We start from the raw sequence: 18,230 nt of genomic DNA, 5'->3' as shown, positions 1-18,230 counted from the left end.
CTGGGGTTATTATCAAATGTGGTGATTGTAAATATGGGGTCCAAAGTTGCTTGACTTCTTAAGACTGACTATTGTAAGGGTCAGGTACAAAACTTTTTAATTAACTAGATCAGAACTGTTTTATTTCTAAATCAGATGAGATGCAGCTGTAAGAAGGTACTATTGAGACTGTTGCATTGTAATGAATAATTTTTTTTTAAGTAGGTGGTGTGGTTTTTACGTTGCCCATCTCCTGGAAATAAGCTGTATAAGATGAATTAGTAAACACTATGGGAAAAGGCTGCTGAATAACTTCTTGCAACTAACAATCTGTTACGCTTCAGTACTTCAGTGAAGGCACATGTCTTTATTACTCTTTTTTTTTCTTCACTGGCCTTTCCTTTGTGGACCTAATTGGGTGGGTGGGGAAGAGAATTTTGATGACGTAATTTTTGATTTAAAAGAAATTAGGTAACCATACAAAAAAACCCTCCTCTGTTGGAATTCCTTTGAGCACTTATTCCAAATGTCTATTAAAGATTTTGGAACCCAACCTGTCAGTTTCATATAATTGTTAATAACATGAAGATGCCAGCTTTTGTTGTTGGAGAAGTGGAACTGGAATGTCAATTCTGATTACTTATTGTGGTTATGTTCTGAAAACTATTGTTGAATCTGCATACTTAAAAGGAAGCATTCCTTATTACAGCTTATAGTCATAAAGGGAAGTAGTTCACTGCTGACTCTAGTCTTCCTAGAGTATAGATGAGGTTCAGTCTTGTGGCTGATAAAAATGCACGCAGAACCTTCTCTGTTCATCTGAAAAGATACAGGTGATAACTAAAGACCAGGATAGTGGGGAACTGGCTAGAAGCAGAGAGGTAAACTCTTCTGTTATCTGCTGTAAAAAGATATGCTTATAATGAAGATTAGGGAAAGAATTCTGATTTAGATCATGTCAGATCCGAAGATAGCCAGTAAGTAATACAGTTTTGGGGGTTGTTTTTTGTCTCTTGGCCTAAGTATTTACACCTAGAGTTCGGGTTTGTTTGCGGGTGGTTTTTGGGGGGGTTTGGTGGGTTGTTTTTGTTTGTTCAGTTGTTTTTTTTAATAGGAAAATATGAAAACAGGTTTAGGTGGACTTTCAACTATTTTTTCTTCAAAGGATAAGAGGTGATCCAAAATAACTGGAATGGCACAATGATAAATTATTTGGTGACAGTAATGAATGCTGCTAGAACAAGCATGGTAGGGGGGAGGTTACACTATTTATGCAGTGTTCAGATTCAAACTGGTCTTTGAAAGTTTGGCAGACATGCTGAACAAAATACATAAATCTGTGACTCTTATGTTGCATTAAATCATTGGTATTGGCTAATTTAAAATTAAGAATTATGAGTTACTCTTCCCATGTATATGGCGGAAGGGGAAGATACAACTATCAATGTCTGTCATCTGGGATATCTAATGGATATAAACTTTAACACCATTAGTTTGTGGTAGACATACTGAATGTGACTGAGCTCTTATCTTAAAGGGTAGGTAAAGATCTTATTGATGAATCCTCAAATTAAGTCAGTTACAGGAGAATCAAAGGCTGAAGGTTCTGCATATGCTAGTATGTCCTTGAAAATGTGTCAGCATGTTACTAACCAAACAAGACGGGTATTTGAATTTAACTGCTTTTAATATAACATCTCATCAGGTAAGGATCTTTTTGAGTAATTAACTTAGGCTTAATTTTTTTCTGTAACTGAACTTGGAAACATGCTAAGGAAGTAACAGAAGTCAGTATTAACTTGTGTAACTTTGTAAATCAGCCATGAGAATAGATCCAAGTGACAGACCTGTAATTATATCGCATCTATTTATCTTGATTTTAAAATTAAAAAGGCAAGCCTTTCAGCTGCCTGTAAATCAGTAAGTACAGATTCTCTCCAGAAGGTCAGCTTGACAAATCATAACTTTCTTTTTGTTTTCCTGTGTATAAGATGGTTTCTGAAGGACTTCTGAAGTGATTTGTATTTCACTTGTAACTTCCCTGTAACCTTAGAATGCTATCAAATACATGCATACTGCCATTGTAGTGTTGTGTTCCAAGGGATTTATTTCTAGTATGATTCTTTTCATTTGAATTCCCCTACTAAAACCTTGCACTTTAAAGTGGAAGCTCTGTTATTTATATCTTCAAATAGTGGTCCAGAAGTTGCAGTGTAATGGTACCATTGAAAACCAAAATTTAATGTATTCTGTATAGAGTAACTGTAAAACTTCAAAATTATAACTGAAGGTAACTTAATATTGAACACGTAAATGTGTAAAAATGTTGGTTATCTGGCCACTCTCCATGCCCTGGAGAACAAAATGATTTTGCATTTTAAATATGATGCTTTAAATATGAATGAATGAATAAAAGGCACCAAACAAAAGATCTAACCATCAAGTACCACTTGGAGAGATGTAAAGGCAGGCTCTGTTACTAAAAGATATAGTACCTGACACTTTTTAATTCCTGGTGTGGGAAAGAGCCTGTGGAAGCTTATTTATGATTTGTTTCCTCATCTTGATAGAGGATAATTACTTAATCTTGTGTGAAGACAAGCACAAGTGTCTTGTGTGGTATAGCTCTGAAGTTTTTAATGCACTTCTGATGTCTGCATGACCTTGATACTAACATTATGGTGTTTATATTTTGCAGCCTTATGTTGGCAGGCTTAAGTACATGCCTTAGTTGTCTTTGCCCTGGATTGTCATTGAAGTTCTAAAAGTGAATAAATGTTTTCATAGCAGTATATTGCAGAAATGGCTGGGCTTTTCAGTGTGTGGTATATAAAGGTAACCGTTTCAGCTCAGAATCTAAAGTCCTTGAATTGAACTGTTAGCGTCTTTTAACCATCTGACCGAAGTGCTGTGCCTCCTTCATGAGGGTGCTTGGAGTACTGTGAGTATGAGAGGAATATCTAGATTCAGAAAATCTTAAAAATAGTGTTGTTATGCAGCATTTAAGGCCTTTTTCGTTTGTTTGGTTTTCGGTGGTGATTTAGTTGTGGTTTTGCTTTTCTTCCCACCCCTTGAACCTCTAGTGGGCTCTCTGTTCCCAAACAGCATCTTCTGAAACACATGACTTGTTTCAGGGTTGGATAGCTACATGAAGCTTAACATCCATTGGACTGGACTTCAGAAGTTATGAGATAAGTAACACTAGCAGTCATACATCTAAGAACTAATTTTTTTACTTGCCTAACAAATGCCACAACCCATGCAATGCTTCCAGTTTTACTGTTAACTCTGAAAGGGAGGAATAAGTAATGTAAGTGCAACCAATGAACTTCAATAATGGACTACTTGCAACCAGCAAAATATTTGTTAGTGTTTGCTCTGATCATGCCAAAAAAATTTAGACTTTTTTTTTTGGGGGGGGGGGGGGGGGTGTGAAGTAATAAAACTGAAGTCAAAACCCACACAAAATGTGTTGAAAACAGTAATTTGGGTATGGCAAAAACATCCAGTGTACATCTACTTGAGAAGTCACCTTCATGCTTTTAGCTGGAGACCTCTCATCATTACTAGAGGGGTAGTTTGGAGTAGTTGATTCTGCTGCCCTACAGCTTTTGCCATATTGCTTTTCTACCCCTAGGCAGGCCTGTTGGACAGGAACAGTTGTCTGCAAGGAATCTATACAAATTCAAGCCAGTGTTGGGTCCCCCAGTGCAGTGTGAGACTGTTTGGTGGCAGTAACATACTAATCCTCATACTGTCCTCTTCCACCAGCCATCATATGGGTCTTACCACCTGGATGCATACAGTCTTTTGGTATTGAAACTGCTTTTGCTTTGCATGGGGAAGGGGTAATTAGTGCCAGTCATGCAAGTAGATTATGGTGCCTGAATATTTTGGGCCTAACCGTCAGTGATTTAGTTTGGGTTTTTTGTTTAAGGAAGCAAACTTAACCACTGTCAACGTCCACTGTACAGAGTGTCCATATAATTGCTTGAGATATGTATAGAAATACTAATGAGTGATAACTATTTTTGTAACTTGATTGTAAACTGTTGTAATTGTGTAACAAAACATCTCTTAACTTAAGCATGATAAACTAAGTCAAGGGGTATTTCGGAATGACTTGTAGGATACGAGCTAGCTTAATGTAAGTTAACTGGGACAAGGGGTCTTGTTAGAGGTTCAAAATCTGGAGTTAATTTCATTATGAATATATATTTCTAGACATGGGTGACTCAAGAATGATTAAATTTTCTATCAAAAAAAGCTTGGGTTGTGGTCGTTTGGTTTTTTGGTGTTGGTTTTGGTTTTGGGTTGGTTTTTTTTTTGGCATTCCGTGATGTGAAAACTTTGCACTTTTTTTTTTTTTATACTATGCTTTTTGAGTTAAGCCTGTAATAAACTCCAGTATCTGAAAGCTAAGCACCACCTGCCACCTGTGAATAAATTGCTGTTGTTTGTCTGGACTACTACAGTAACTGAATTAAACCCCCCTGACTGGTGTGGTGGGTTGACCCACAGCCAGCAGGTGAGACACCATCCACCCCCCCCAGTTGCTCAGACACTCATCCCCTGGTAGGATGATGGATCAGGGTACAGACAACAGGGGAAGCAGAGCTGTGTGCTCAAGCAAGGCAAAATATGAAGTTTATTTCTTGTCAGCAGGCGGTTGTTTACTACAGGAAGACAAATGCCATAACGGTGAATGTCTCTCCATCCTCCTTTCCCTGAGCTTTTATTGCTGAGCATTGTCCCATATGGAGTATCCCTTTGGTCATCTAGGGGCCTAGCCTCTTGACCATCCCCAGCCTATTCACTGCAGAGTTGTGGGAGTAAAAGAGGAGGAAACAATAAGAAAGGAAACTGAGGTGCTGTATGAGCACTGCTCAGCATGAGCCAAAACACCAGTGCGTTATCAGTGCAACAGAATCAAGAGACCTGGTAATGTCAGAAACCTCTGAAACATTTCAAAGCTCTCCCTGGCAGGCTGTGGGTTGCTTTCCTTTTACTTCTCAGTTTCATACAGCTTTCTATGTAACAATGACTGAGCCCATACTTGGGATGTGTTCTTGTGCTAATGTGTTAACCTGAGAGGACTTCGGGTGCACTAGTGATGAATGACACTAATTGCCTTCCAGTGTGAAGATGATATCTACCTGGCAGCTTAAGGAATACTAAATCACACAGTTAATTTCGCTAGAAGTCTCCTGGTGTCACATGAGGTAAAGACCCATCTACATTCTTGTTTTGATTTTTTTGGTTTTTTTTAACTTCTTCTCCAGGAATGCCTGCCTCTCATGCCTGAGTGTTGAGATGCCTCACTTGTGGTTCCTGTGTATGGGTAGCAGTTGCCGCACAGTTTAATGAGCTGTCATGGGCACTGTGGAGCTGTCCCTGCTCTGTAATGGAGCTGCTCTTTCATAAGTCAATGAATCACCTAATAAAGTAAAAATAGAACTTGATCAAGGAGCTTCAGCATCACCGTAATGTAACATCTCACTGACTGCAGTTATGGATGCCTGAAAGGCAATGATGTGTATCATTTCTGAGAGGTTTTTAGGAAGTAATACTTCTAGCAGTCCTAGCCAATATAGTTGAGGTTGAAAAATAAATGTTGTTTAACTTTGTCTGACTTTACTTCTGACAACCACACCACAAGACTGTTGTTCTGGTACCTGTAAGAGGAGTGATGTAAGGGTTACCTCAATAGATGGCAATGTTTAGAAAAAGAACAGGTAAAGACCTGCTGGTATGCCTTTGAGTTTAATGAGGCTTATGTTCTACTAGGGTGTGTATTCTTTCTTAAGTATGTCTTAAATAGTACAGATTTGGGGAATGTTGGTGATTGTATTCATAGAATCATAGAATAGTTAGGGTTGGAAAGGACCTTAAGATCATCTAGTTCCAATCCCCTTGGCCGTGGACAGGGACACCTCACACTAAACCGTATCACCCAAGGCTTTGTCCAACCTGGTCTTGAACACTGCCAGGGATGGAGCAGTCACAACCTCCCTGAGCAACCCATTCCACTGCCTCACCACCCTAACAGAAAGAATTTCTTCCTTATATCCAATCTAAACTTCCCCTGTTAAAGTTTGAACCCATTACCCCTTGTCCTATCACTACAGTCCCAAATGAAGAGTCCATCCCCAGCATCCCTATAGGCCCCCTTCAGATACTGGAAGGCTGCTATGAGGTCTCCACACAGCCTTCTCTTCTCCAGGCTGAACAGCCCCAACTTTCTCAGCCTGTCTTCATATGGGAGGTGCTCCAGTCCCCTCATCATCCTCGTGGCCCTCCTCTGGACTTGTTCCAACAGTTCCATGTCCTTTTTATGTTGAGGACACCAGAACTGCACACAATACTCCAAGTGAGGTCTCAGGAGAGCAGAGTAGAGGGGCAGGATCACCTCCTTTGCCCTGCTGGTCACGCTCCTTTTGATGCAGCCCAGGATATGGTTGGCTTTCTGGGCTACAAGCACACACTGAAGCTGGCTCATGTTCATTTTCTCATCAACCAGCACCCCCAAGTCCTTCTCCGCAGGGCTGCTCTGAATCTCTTCTCTGCCCACCCTGAAGCTGTGCCTGGGATTGCTCCGACCCAGGTGTAGGACCTTGCAATTGTTGGTAGATTGAATTCACCCACCACTAACTTGTGCACAAATTTTATGTTCAGTGTATTTAAATTTGACGTAATTAGTGCAACTATATCACTTTCTCTGCTGCCACTGGCCTTGTGAAAATTTTCATCAGATATGCAAAGAAGTGTTAAAGTTAGCCTTAGAAGCCCAAACTATTGCAGATTATGGATTCTAAAACTCATGCCATCTACAACCACTTCTGTTTGATGGCAATCCAGAGATGGAGCAGAGTTGCTATTTCCACACCACTTTTAATGTGCAGTGTGACCTGGTGTCTGACTTCCCTCTGAAAGATTCATGGTCAGGAGTGTATCCAGACTTTCTACCACCCTCTGTACCATGCCAGGATCCAGCTTCTTCAGTACTGATAAATATTCTTGGGGGTCAGGACTGAAGTGCTGACTTACAGACTTAAGGAGAGCCAGCAGATTTAAGCCACTCTGATTTCTGGAAGCAAATGAAGCTGTTCTGTGGTTATAACCCTGTGTCTTGCTCCTGCAGATGGCTACTATGCTTGCCTTTAGTTTGCTCTCACTAAAAATGGAAAAGGCCAGAAGGAAGTTGTGACTTAGAAAAAAATGTGCTAATTTTTTGTCGAATGCTGACAACTAAACTGCTTGACGTGCTAACAGTTGAAAAATCCTCTTTAAACTGAAGGCTGGGTTTCACAAACGAGGGAGGAATTCAATTTCCCTCTCAAAAGAGCAGTGGAAATGCTGAATGCAACTCAAGGTTACCTAGTAACCTTGATGAGACCAGCTAAACCCAGGGGATGGTGTATGCAGGGCTCTTAGTTTAAAAAACAGAAAGAACTCCCTGTCCCCCAAGACACCCACCTCCCCCCTGAAAAACCTGCTCTTCCCTGTTAACTGCCAATTGATTCTTAGAGTTAACTGATTGCTACTTACAGTCTGAGGCACCCCAGTTTTTATTCTGGTGCTGCTTAGTCTTTACTTTTGGATATGGAACCTCACTCTGTGCTGCTGGTGTGTGGTGCTGCTTTCCCTCAAGAGGTGGTGCCAGCAGTCTGCAGCATGTGCGGGTGGCAGCAGCCACCCCAGCGAGGTGGATGCACCTCAGGGGATGCTTGAGGAGCTGAAGAGTGTTCCCTGAGGAAGGGAACTGTGTGAAAAGGTTGTTTCTGCCTCCCAGGCCTTCACCACCCTCCCTGTCCCAGTGTTTCAGTGCAGCAGGGAGCAAAAATAACCTTCCAGAAAAGAGCAGGGCTGTCCCGGTTAAGCTGTTTGGATGAAATGGAGATTTAATCTAAGAAATCCAGTATATGACTTCCATTCTGAATGTATGAAATAGTCCTGTTTGGAGGTCTCTCTGGGATTTGAAAATGTGAGAGACCTGAATGTGTATTAGATTGAGTAGCAGTGAGAGCACAGTGTTAACGCCAAGATGCTTAATTCAGTGAAAGGTGTTTGAACAACCCTTGTTTGTTTCTGTGTAGCTACTCTGGGTGTACCAAACTCAAAATCTGTTTTTTCAAATCTAAACTTTGCTTTCTTGCTGTGGATTCTGTCCCAGGGACTTGTAGGGTATTGTTGAAGCAGCTCAAAGACCTCTGTCAGACAAAGATCAGTGCGCCCTTAACATGGCAAAGTTATGGCTTTAAATGCACATTGTGTTACACAGTACTAATGTGAGAAAAAACCTTTGCAAATGTGCCGAGGAGTTGTGGTTGTGAAGCACTGTCTCTGGCAGTGTTCAAGGTCAGGTTGGATGGGGCTGGGAGCAACCTGGTCCAGTGTTAGGTGTCCCTGCCTGTGGCAGTGTATTCAAAGTATATTCAAAATCTTTAAAATTCTCAAATGCTGCTGTAAATAGCCTGGCGGGGGAGCAGAAGGTGCAGGAGGGGGGATGTCTCCTCTATAGGTTGGGGGAAAAATAGGGGGGAGAAGAGGCATAATTGATAATAATTCCCATTGCATGGCTCCCAAAGTATAGAGGTAATGACCGCACCGAGAACACATACCGGGTCAGTTTCATGATCAATAATTCTATCCTATTACAAGTGCCGTTACCATAAAGTATAACAAAATGAGAACCTTAGCCCAGGCCCCAAAGCCAGTAAACACTAACACAGCAAATACCGGCTGTAAGTAAGGTACAACATGCTGAAACTGTGACTTCAAGAGCAACAACTTTGAGAGCCAATAAATCAGCATTGTGACGAGTGACCATTAACCTGAAACAATGAATGCTTATCACAAATACGATTAGACACACTCCAGTCAGATCTGTCATTAACTCAACCCTTCATGCCCCATGTGGGACACCACAGAGAACTGTTGTGGTTTAAGCCCAGCTGGCTAAACCAGAACCACACAGCCACTTGCTCACGGCCCCCCCCCCTTCCTCCCCCTACTCCTGGAGGGATGGGGAGCAGAATCGAAAGAATGTAACTCCCACGGGTTGAGATAAGAACAGTCCAGTAACTAAGGTATAACACAAACCACTGCTGCTGCCACCAATAACAATAGTGATAAGGGAAATAACAAGGGAAGAGAATATGAAAATAAAAGGGGAAAGAGAAAAAACAATAAACACAAGTGATGCACAATACAATTGCACACCACCGACCAACTGATACCCAGCCTGATCTGAGCAGTGATCCGGGCCTTGGTGTGCTGTGGTATGGAATACCCCTTTGGCTAGTTTGGGTCAGGTGTCCTGTCTCTGCTTCCTCCTGACTTCTTGTGCCTCTCTTCACTGGCAAAGCATGAGAGACTGAAAAGTCCTTGATCAGGGCAAGTGTTACTGAGCAACAACTCAAAACACCCGTGTGTTGTCAGCACTGTTCTCAGACTAAGGCCAAAACACAGCCCTGCACCAGCTACAACAAAGGAGAAAAATAACTTACATCTGAGCCCAGGACACTGTGCCACAGCCTTATCTACCCAAATTACTGTATGCATGAGTAATGTGAATTGGGAATTTCATGGAATTATAATGTATTCGTTGAATTCCACACAATTATAATATATGTATATAATTAAGATATATAAACTGCCTCTTTTTGGTGTGCATGATAGGCAGAGCCATCCCCCATGCACCCAGTACTGATGATAATAAAGTAATGACAGCTTTCTAACCTGTCATTCTGGTTAGGGAGTTTATTTCCTCGATTTTATTGACAAAACCAAGGAATTCCTGAATTCATTCAGGGTCTCAAATTGTGACCTTTAAAGAGCAAACTGCCTTATTTTGAAAATACATATATTCATACCCCTTTGCTACAGAGACACAAGGATATAATATTTTCAAGATATTATATCAGACCAGTCAGTCTCACCTCTGTGCCTGGCAAAATCTTGGAGCAGATTCTCCTGGATGGCATGCTAAGGCACATGAAAATCAACAAGGTGCTTGGTGACAGCCAGCATGGCTTCACTAAGGGGAAATCCTGCCTGACCAAACTGGTGACCTTCATTGATGGGGCTACAGAACTGATGAACAGGGGTAGAGCAGCTGATGTCATCTACCTGGAATTGTGTAAAGTGCTTGACACTGTCCCACACGACATCCTTGTCTCTAAATTGGAGAGACATCAATTTGATGGATGGAACACTCGGTGGATGAAGAACTGGCTGGGTGGCTGCACGCAAAGAGTTGTGGTGAATGGCTCAGTGTCCAGCTGGAGACCAGTAACGAGTGGTGTCCCTCAGGGATCGGTGTTGGGACCGGTCTTGTTCAGCATCTTCATCGCTGACATGGACAGTGGGATTGAGTGTGCCCTCAGCAAGTTTGTCGATGACTCCAAGCTGTGTGGTTCGGTTGATACCCTGGAGGGAAGGAATGCCATCCAGAGAGACCTTGACACGCTTGTGAGGTGGGACGATGCCAACCTTATGAAGTTTAACCAAGCCAAGTGCAAGGTCCTACACCTGGGTTGGAGCAATCCCAGGCACAGCTTCAGGGTGGGCAGAGAAGAGATTCAGAGCAGCCCTGCAGAGAAGGACTTGGGGGTGTTGGTTGATGAGAAAATGAACATGAGCCAGTTGCAGTGTGCGCTCGCAGCCCAGAAAACCAACCGTATCCTGAGCATGACCAGCAGGTCGAAGGAGGTGATCCTGCCCCTCTACTCTGCTCTCCTGAGACCTCACTTGCAGTATTGTGTGCAGTTCTGGTGTCCTCAACTTAAAAAGGACATGGAACTGTTGGAGCAAGTCCAGAGGAGGGCCACGAGGATGATCAGGGGACTGGAGCACCTCCCGTATGAAGATAGGCTGAGGAAGTTGGGGCTGTTCAGCCTGGAGAAGAGAAGGCTGCTTGGAGACCTCATAGCAGCCTTCCAGTATCTGAAGGGAGCCTGTAGGGATGCTGAGGATGGACTGTTCTTTAGGGACTGTACTGATAGGACAAGGGGCAATGGGTTCAAACTTAAACAGGGGAAGTTTAGATTGGATATAAGGAGGAAATTGTTTCTTGTTAGGGTGGTGAGGCACTGGAATGGGTTGCTCAGGGAGGTTGTGAATGCTCCATCCCTGGCAGCATTCAAGACCAGGGTTGGACAGAGCCTTGGGTGGCATGGTTTAGTGTGAGGTGTCCCTGTCCACGGCCAAGGGGGTTGGAACTAGATGATCTTAAGGTCCTTTCCAACCCTAACTATTCTATGATTCTATGAGTCTATATTTAAGTTAATCATTAGTATTAATGCGAATCACATTTGGAAAAGCAATTTTCCTGTGGTATGAACAGTGTATCCAGAGTGGCATCTATTTTTTGTAGATGCCTATCTTGTAGTAAAATGTGTATCTGGTTAATAAAAATAGCCTGGGATGACTGAGTTATTTCTTAATAGCTGGGGGAAAGGAAATTCACTGGAAGGGGACAAATGTTTACAACACATGCAGTGAGCAGATTCATTGTTATTCCAAGTCCATGCTTCTCCATAGTTTTCAGTCTATAGGGCATTGAAGGATATCTGTGATGTTGAAGGACATATCTGCAGTGACCATGCAGCAGGCAAACTGGTCTGGGATGTTAGGTTTACGTGGAAGGCGTTTTACTTGATTGTTTTTTATTTTCCTGGTCTCCTGAGCTATTTGAGTAATAGATACTGTTAGCAGTATTACCTTACAGGGCAATCAGTATAGCCTTGATGTGACAATGTAATGTACTCATAATGGGCTTCATTAAATACATTATTGGATATAACATACCTATTTTATTTTGGGAAAGTCATCTAGGCAGCCTTTGCATGCTATTGCATGCTAATGCAATACTGATACTGATACTGAAACACGAGTGGGTGGAATCTCACGCAATACTACTTCTGGATAATACCTGCCATCCAAGCATATACAATTAACTATTTTCAGCAATCCAGAGTTTCTTTGCCATTGTTTTCAGGAAAATTGGGATCTAGGTTCGCAGCTGGTATGCAACTACAGCAGATGCAGTCATGTTGCCAGACAGTGTGGCCATGACCTCTGATGGATTGCTATAGTGCAGCCGTGCAGGGGTTTTTCTGCTGTTTTTGTTTCCCAAGCCTGATCATTTGAACTAATTACCAAAGAGCCTTACAAATGAATGTACCCAGGTTCCTGGGGTTTGGGTTCCTGTGGGAGAGCATGCTGCAAATGATGCTGTTGCCTTGCAGCAGCAGTGGTCACTCCATTAGAATGGCTGATTGATAGTGGGAGGTGGGGAAAGCACGGAGGTGTGCCAGGAGACATAAGCTGCATCTGTGCAGAATCTGACCCAAATCTCATTTGAAGTGTCAAGAAGATCAATTACTTTATTATGGAGGAATATGAGATGATTGGTGTTTTAGCCTGGGTATGTGCGTACGTGCCTGCACATGTGCGCACGTTTTCCCATGTGGGCTACTGATCCATTGCATTTGCAGTCTCTCGTTTAAGCCTCTGAATACTGTGCTGAAAACTCATGGTAATAAAATTTATTGTTGACATAATACTGTTCATAAAGGATGGCTTGGGGTCTCCATTTGAAGGTAAAACAATACTTTTCATTTTTCTCTGCAATTATACTTTAGCTAAAGTAAACAAATCCTGCTCTGAAAAACACCCATTCAGACTGCGCAATTGCTAAATAGCAATGTCATCAGGGAAGCTTAGAGCTGACTTTACAATTGATGGAGGTACAGAAGTCACAGAAGATGTTTATTTCTGCTCTTTACCATTGGTCATATAGTGCTGCAACTCGAGATCAGCAAGCACTTTCACTGGATACCATCAAGTATCCTGGGGAAAAAAAAAAACAAACATAAAAATGACAAATAATGAATCCTTGTCTAACTAGCAAAACATTGTCATAATTCATGAAAGATCTGAACATGCAGGTACATACAATGCTATCAAAATGTTAAGCTTTTATAAATAAAATCCCCTCTCAAATGGCAAACTAGCTCCCTTGGAGTTGATGCGATACGTTGCTTAATAAGAGCTTTGGTGAATCTTTTAGGAAAACAAAATATCAGTTGTTTAAAAATAAATAATATATACATGTATAGCTAATATAAATTATGTACATATATATTTGTATATAATTTCTGATAATACATATTATATAGATTAATTTTATATATGTGTGTGTGTGTATATCTGTATATCCAATATCCCAGTAGAAGCTACCAGGAAGGAAGAACAGATGTATTACTTCTGCTAGTACTTTACACTGAAATGCTGACTCTATATTTGGTATAATGATAAAGTGGACCAGTTTTTAAATATCCCCTGGAAAACTAATGAGATTTGCATCTGTGTAGTACTTTCCAAAATGAAGACATTCATTTGGAAGATGAATGAATACAAATCTGATCCAACTTCTGGCTTCTGTTCTTTATTCTTGGACAGGAATATTACTTCTTATTTAACAGATTTAAATTCTTTATTTCTCCATTTGGCAAGTGCTGATAAGAAACAGTGCAACCTAGAGAAATTAAACTGTGCACAATATCACTGCCAATTAACTGACTAAAAAGATCCCCCAAACTCAAAACTAAAACGAGCTCCTGCGTAACAGCACTATCATCAAGTAGGTGTCAGAGGGAGGAACTGAAAGGTAAGTGTAAAAATCCATCTCACAGCATTGTTTAGCAAAACAACTCATCTGATTCTCAGTTCATCTTTTCTTTTTTTTCCTTTTTTCATAGAAAGAGGAATCTTGTAGTAACTTTTTTTTAGCCCTGTTACAAATACCTTGGTGTTTTCCTTTTTCAACTTGATCATTAAATTAGAAGTATAAACCAAGTGATTTTACATCCTGCTAATGAAATGTTAAATGTGGCATGTGTAAGAAAAGCAGTCGTTCAAATGCAGCAAGAAGTGTAACTAATAGAATTTTAGTAGAATTTCAAGTAGTTGGATAGAAAGATACACAACTCTGCCATGGTGTGGGAAAGGATGACTCAGCCCCTGAATCCCTAATTCTATTCAAAAGTAATGTAAGATAATCAGGATACCAAGAAAGCAGTGTCATGTACCTTAAAAATGTATTTTGGAAGTTCAGAGATTAAATCACTCCCAAACTGTTATGATTTTATCTTAAAATTGTTTGATTTCTTTTTTAACCGAGTCCTTCCAAATGCATTAAATGCTGCTTTATGAGTGTAGTACAGAACTCAAAGTCCAAAACAACTCTCCAGAGATATATCTGACTTTTGTCATTGTAATATCTTGATCTTTCTTTTATAGACTTATTTATCTTTACATTTTCTCCTGTAGACATTTACAGATTACTGCTCAAATGTCTAAGTCTTAGCATTAAATTATCTGTGCTGGCTGAAATTTGGTATTCATGGAAAAAAAATTATTTTTTTTTTTTAATCAAGATTTAAAGTAGAAAATTTCCAGGAGCAATATTCTGATTAAAATCTAATTTGGAAACTTAAACTACAAAAATGCTATCGGTAATGCATTTTACTTGGCTGTAGGAGCAGGGTCCCATAGGCAGCTTCAGTCCCTGTTGTGGTTCGTGAGAGGGGGGTCTGGCTTACAAAAAGACACCAGAGTTTCCAGGGAACCTCTTAGGTATTGCTGACACCAGGTTTTGGGGGACCTAAAGTTGATTAAACGAGGACGAGAGGCATTTGAATTTGGTAAAAGCTTCAATAAGAGACCAGTCACCATGGTTGGTTTGTCTGCTAGAAACAAAAACAGACCATGAGACTAGACATGGCATTTCTGCATGGGAAAAGAGGTGGTATCAGCACTACTGATGTTCTGACAGTCTTTGTCCGTAGTGTTTTGTTTCTCTTCAGTAAGAGTGCACTGTAATTTTGACCTCCAGCACATGGAAAGGTGTGTATATGCGTACATATATGCATATATAAACACACATTTGACCTATTAAACACTGAAAGCCCATGACAGAAGACATAAATGTTGATGGTATCAATGAGTTTAAGGTTTATTATGGATTTTGCTGATAAACAGGCTATTAGGCTTTAATATCGCCTAGCTTAAACTATATTTTTGCAGATGAATTATTAGATAATGACTATCTCTGCCTTCTTTGTAATATACTGATGGTCTTGGCAGATTTTCAGGAGACATGCGAGACTCATTTGTTAACAGTCCCAGGAGGGATGTCATGATGATAAATAATGACTGTATCATCCAGTGTTGTCTCTAGAGTGACATTCCCTCTGGAACAGGGTGATTGCAGAAAAAATGGCTAATGGCCCAAAGTGAATTGACACACAGACCGAAGTCTTCGTATGACAGTATATCAAGCTAAAGGCAGCCTCTGTTTATTGAGATACATCACCTCTCCTCTGTGTGTTGTTACCCAAAAATTTCCTGACATCATTTATTCAGTAACCTTTCCCACTTTCCTCTGACCTTATTCCTGGCTACAGATGGTGCAGCATCCATTCATAACGTGTGATGGAAGTGTCTGGCTTGTAGGCTGTATATGAAAGCATACTAAGTAAACCACAATCATGCCTACAGGCCATAATCCTGGGCATGTCAAGTGGACGATGCTGAAAATACCGTTTCTAGTTTAACCATCATTTGAGATGCATTGAAAGGGAATAGTAAAGTTAACATTTGCATACATAAGTAGCCCATGTATTTTCTTGGGATACCCAGAACAAAACTGACTGTGTGTCCACAAGAGAAATGCACCTTATGGCCTTGCAGGCCTTACACTGCCATAGGTAGGTAGATTGGTTTTGTGCCTAACTCACAGGTTAGATGAAGGATTCGATAGTTTCAGATGATCTGAAACGGCTGCCCAGGCAGGCAGTTGGAATGGGACGGTGAAGGAGGAAGGAACAAACTTTAGAAGCTTACAGGTTCTTGGAATTAATTACTTTATATCCACAAAGCACATTGACGGGCTTGAAGGAAAGAGGTTAGAATAGAGGTGTTCCTCCCTACAGGTTTTAACCTCCCATTTCACCTCTCTGCAGAGGTGTTTTTCAAAAGAGCCAGCTCGTGATTAATTTTCTCACATTCACTTATTGTCATTTCCAGAAAAAAATAATTGCATGTTTTGCTGGCAGGAGATTGCTTAAAGCATTGTTTTCCATCTTGTCTCTTACCATTTATTCTCATGAATACATGTGCCTACGTTCAGAATACACAATTCATACATAGGATTGTAGAGGGATCTGCAGCAACAAACATGAATAATAATTCAAGGTCAATAATATTCATGAAAAAAATTGCGAGCAAAGCGTATTCCTGCACCTCTGGCAAATCTACAGTGTTCAGTCAGAAACATCCTTTGGCATTGCATTCTGCAAAAACCAAGTGAAACTGTGAATGGAGAATTAAATGTTCATTGCTCTGCTACAAATTAGCTATGGACTAGGTGCAAGCCTCGATAAAGTCAGCAGAAGACTTTCACTGAGTGAGGATTTTGGAGCAGACTTTACCGGAATCAAGGAAATTACTGTTTGTTAAAACTCTAGTTATTTACTTTGATAAAATTTTAATGGTAACTTTTATTAAAGTAAGAGTTTTGTGAGGTCTATGGGTTGTTTTTTTTTGAGATCTTTGGTCAAAAGTTATGTTAAAGTCTTACTGAAGGTTTTAAATATAATTTAAATAAGAATAAAGTTGTTTTTCTTTTCTTTTAAAGCTACAATGAACGTTGTAGATTCGATAAATATGCTTATTTAGACTTTTGATTTTGGCAGTCATCATCCTGTTAATGATTTTGATGTGGTCTGGAAAGGCTGGCATCTCTAGAGGTATGGCAACATTTGCTTTCTACTCAGGAGTGGCACAGAGCTGGAACTGGGGAGGAGTGAGACAGGAGGTGCTGCTTTATCCAAATAACACACAGGGGGTTTAATGTAATGTGAAATATTGTCTGGACACTGACTGATTTCCTGTGGTCGCATACTGGGGGTGAGAGTCCTGTTGGATAACTGGAAAGCAGCCCTTAGCTTTGCCGTTGTTCGAAGGACCATCAAGCCTGCTCATCTGGTGAACTTGGTGAAGTTCACCACTGGAAATGCAGTGACTGAAGGCAGGACAGCATTGCCAGGGTTTCAGAGTGTCCATTCAGTTTCAGGTGCAGTGAGCACCATAAGGTGTGTGTTGAGATGCCTCCTGCACTGCTTTGTGCCTTCTCTCTGAGTGCCTATGGCTTTTCGCGTGCTTCTGCCTTTCCCAGCAGGTGCTCTGAACGTCACTTCACAGACGTGGGGTGGCAGGCGAGTGTGCTCACACCCTGTGTGCATCCCGCAGCAAAGTCACTTCAGCCTTTCCTCAGGAGACTGCTGTCACTCAGTGTGACAAATCCCGCTTCGTGGGACCTGTCAGTTTGGGCATTTTGTGTCCGTAGACAAAAATTATTTGTTTATTTAATCTTAATTCCATCCCTGCATTCAAGGCAGTGGCTTTGTGCCTGTGTTTACTCGCTCTTATATGCATGGTCACATCCTCGTACCCTTGGGTCATTGTACATTTAGGTGGAAAAATACATGCCTGTGTAATATGCTGTTAATATTTAATCAGACACACTAGTAAGATTTCTACCAAATTCATGTTCAGAAAACTGAATAGATTGGAAAAAAAAAAGGCAACCATCATAAATTCGGTTATTTAAAGTCTCAAGTGAATTAGGTTTCTGCGCTGTTAGATATGATGAAGAAAATACTGTAGAGAACATATTCTTTGTCATGTATCTGCATTTTCACAAACTGCAAAGTTGTGGGGGCTCATACTGCAGATACAATTCCCACTCTTGTATTGTTAAGCAGCATACACTTGCATGAGTTAAGGTGTCCTGTCTTAAATTCAAGCCCTTGAGCAAATTCTGTCAAATTGTAAATGTAATTTAATTGCATGAGGGGAAAGAAACAAAGACATTTCTTATGCTAAGAATTTGCAGAGCAATGAAGGTTCCACCCCCCATTGGGCTAGTTTTATGCAGTGCACCAACTGCAGCCAGTTTTACTGAACCAAGTCCTAGAGTTCTGTGCGTATACATGTGTCAGTGTTTTTTTTCTCAGGTCTCTTGCTGGAAAGTCACTTTTCCTGCTGTTAAGCTTTCAACACCATGATTGAACTGTGAATTAACATTGCAGAAGACTGTCTATAGTCTTTGGTTCCTGACTGTACAGGTACTGTTTGCACAAAGTCTCCTCTGAACTGTTAAACTGGGGGGGGGGAAATGT

The sequence above is a fragment of the Pezoporus wallicus genome, unplaced genomic scaffold (assembly GCF_028554395.1).
Source record: "Pezoporus wallicus isolate ANWC-B61680 ecotype Strahan unplaced genomic scaffold, APGP_CSIRO_Pwel_v1 contig_7099, whole genome shotgun sequence".
Lineage (NCBI taxonomy): Eukaryota > Metazoa > Chordata > Aves > Psittaciformes > Psittacidae > Pezoporus > Pezoporus wallicus.
Note: the sequence above shows the minus strand (reverse complement) of the source record.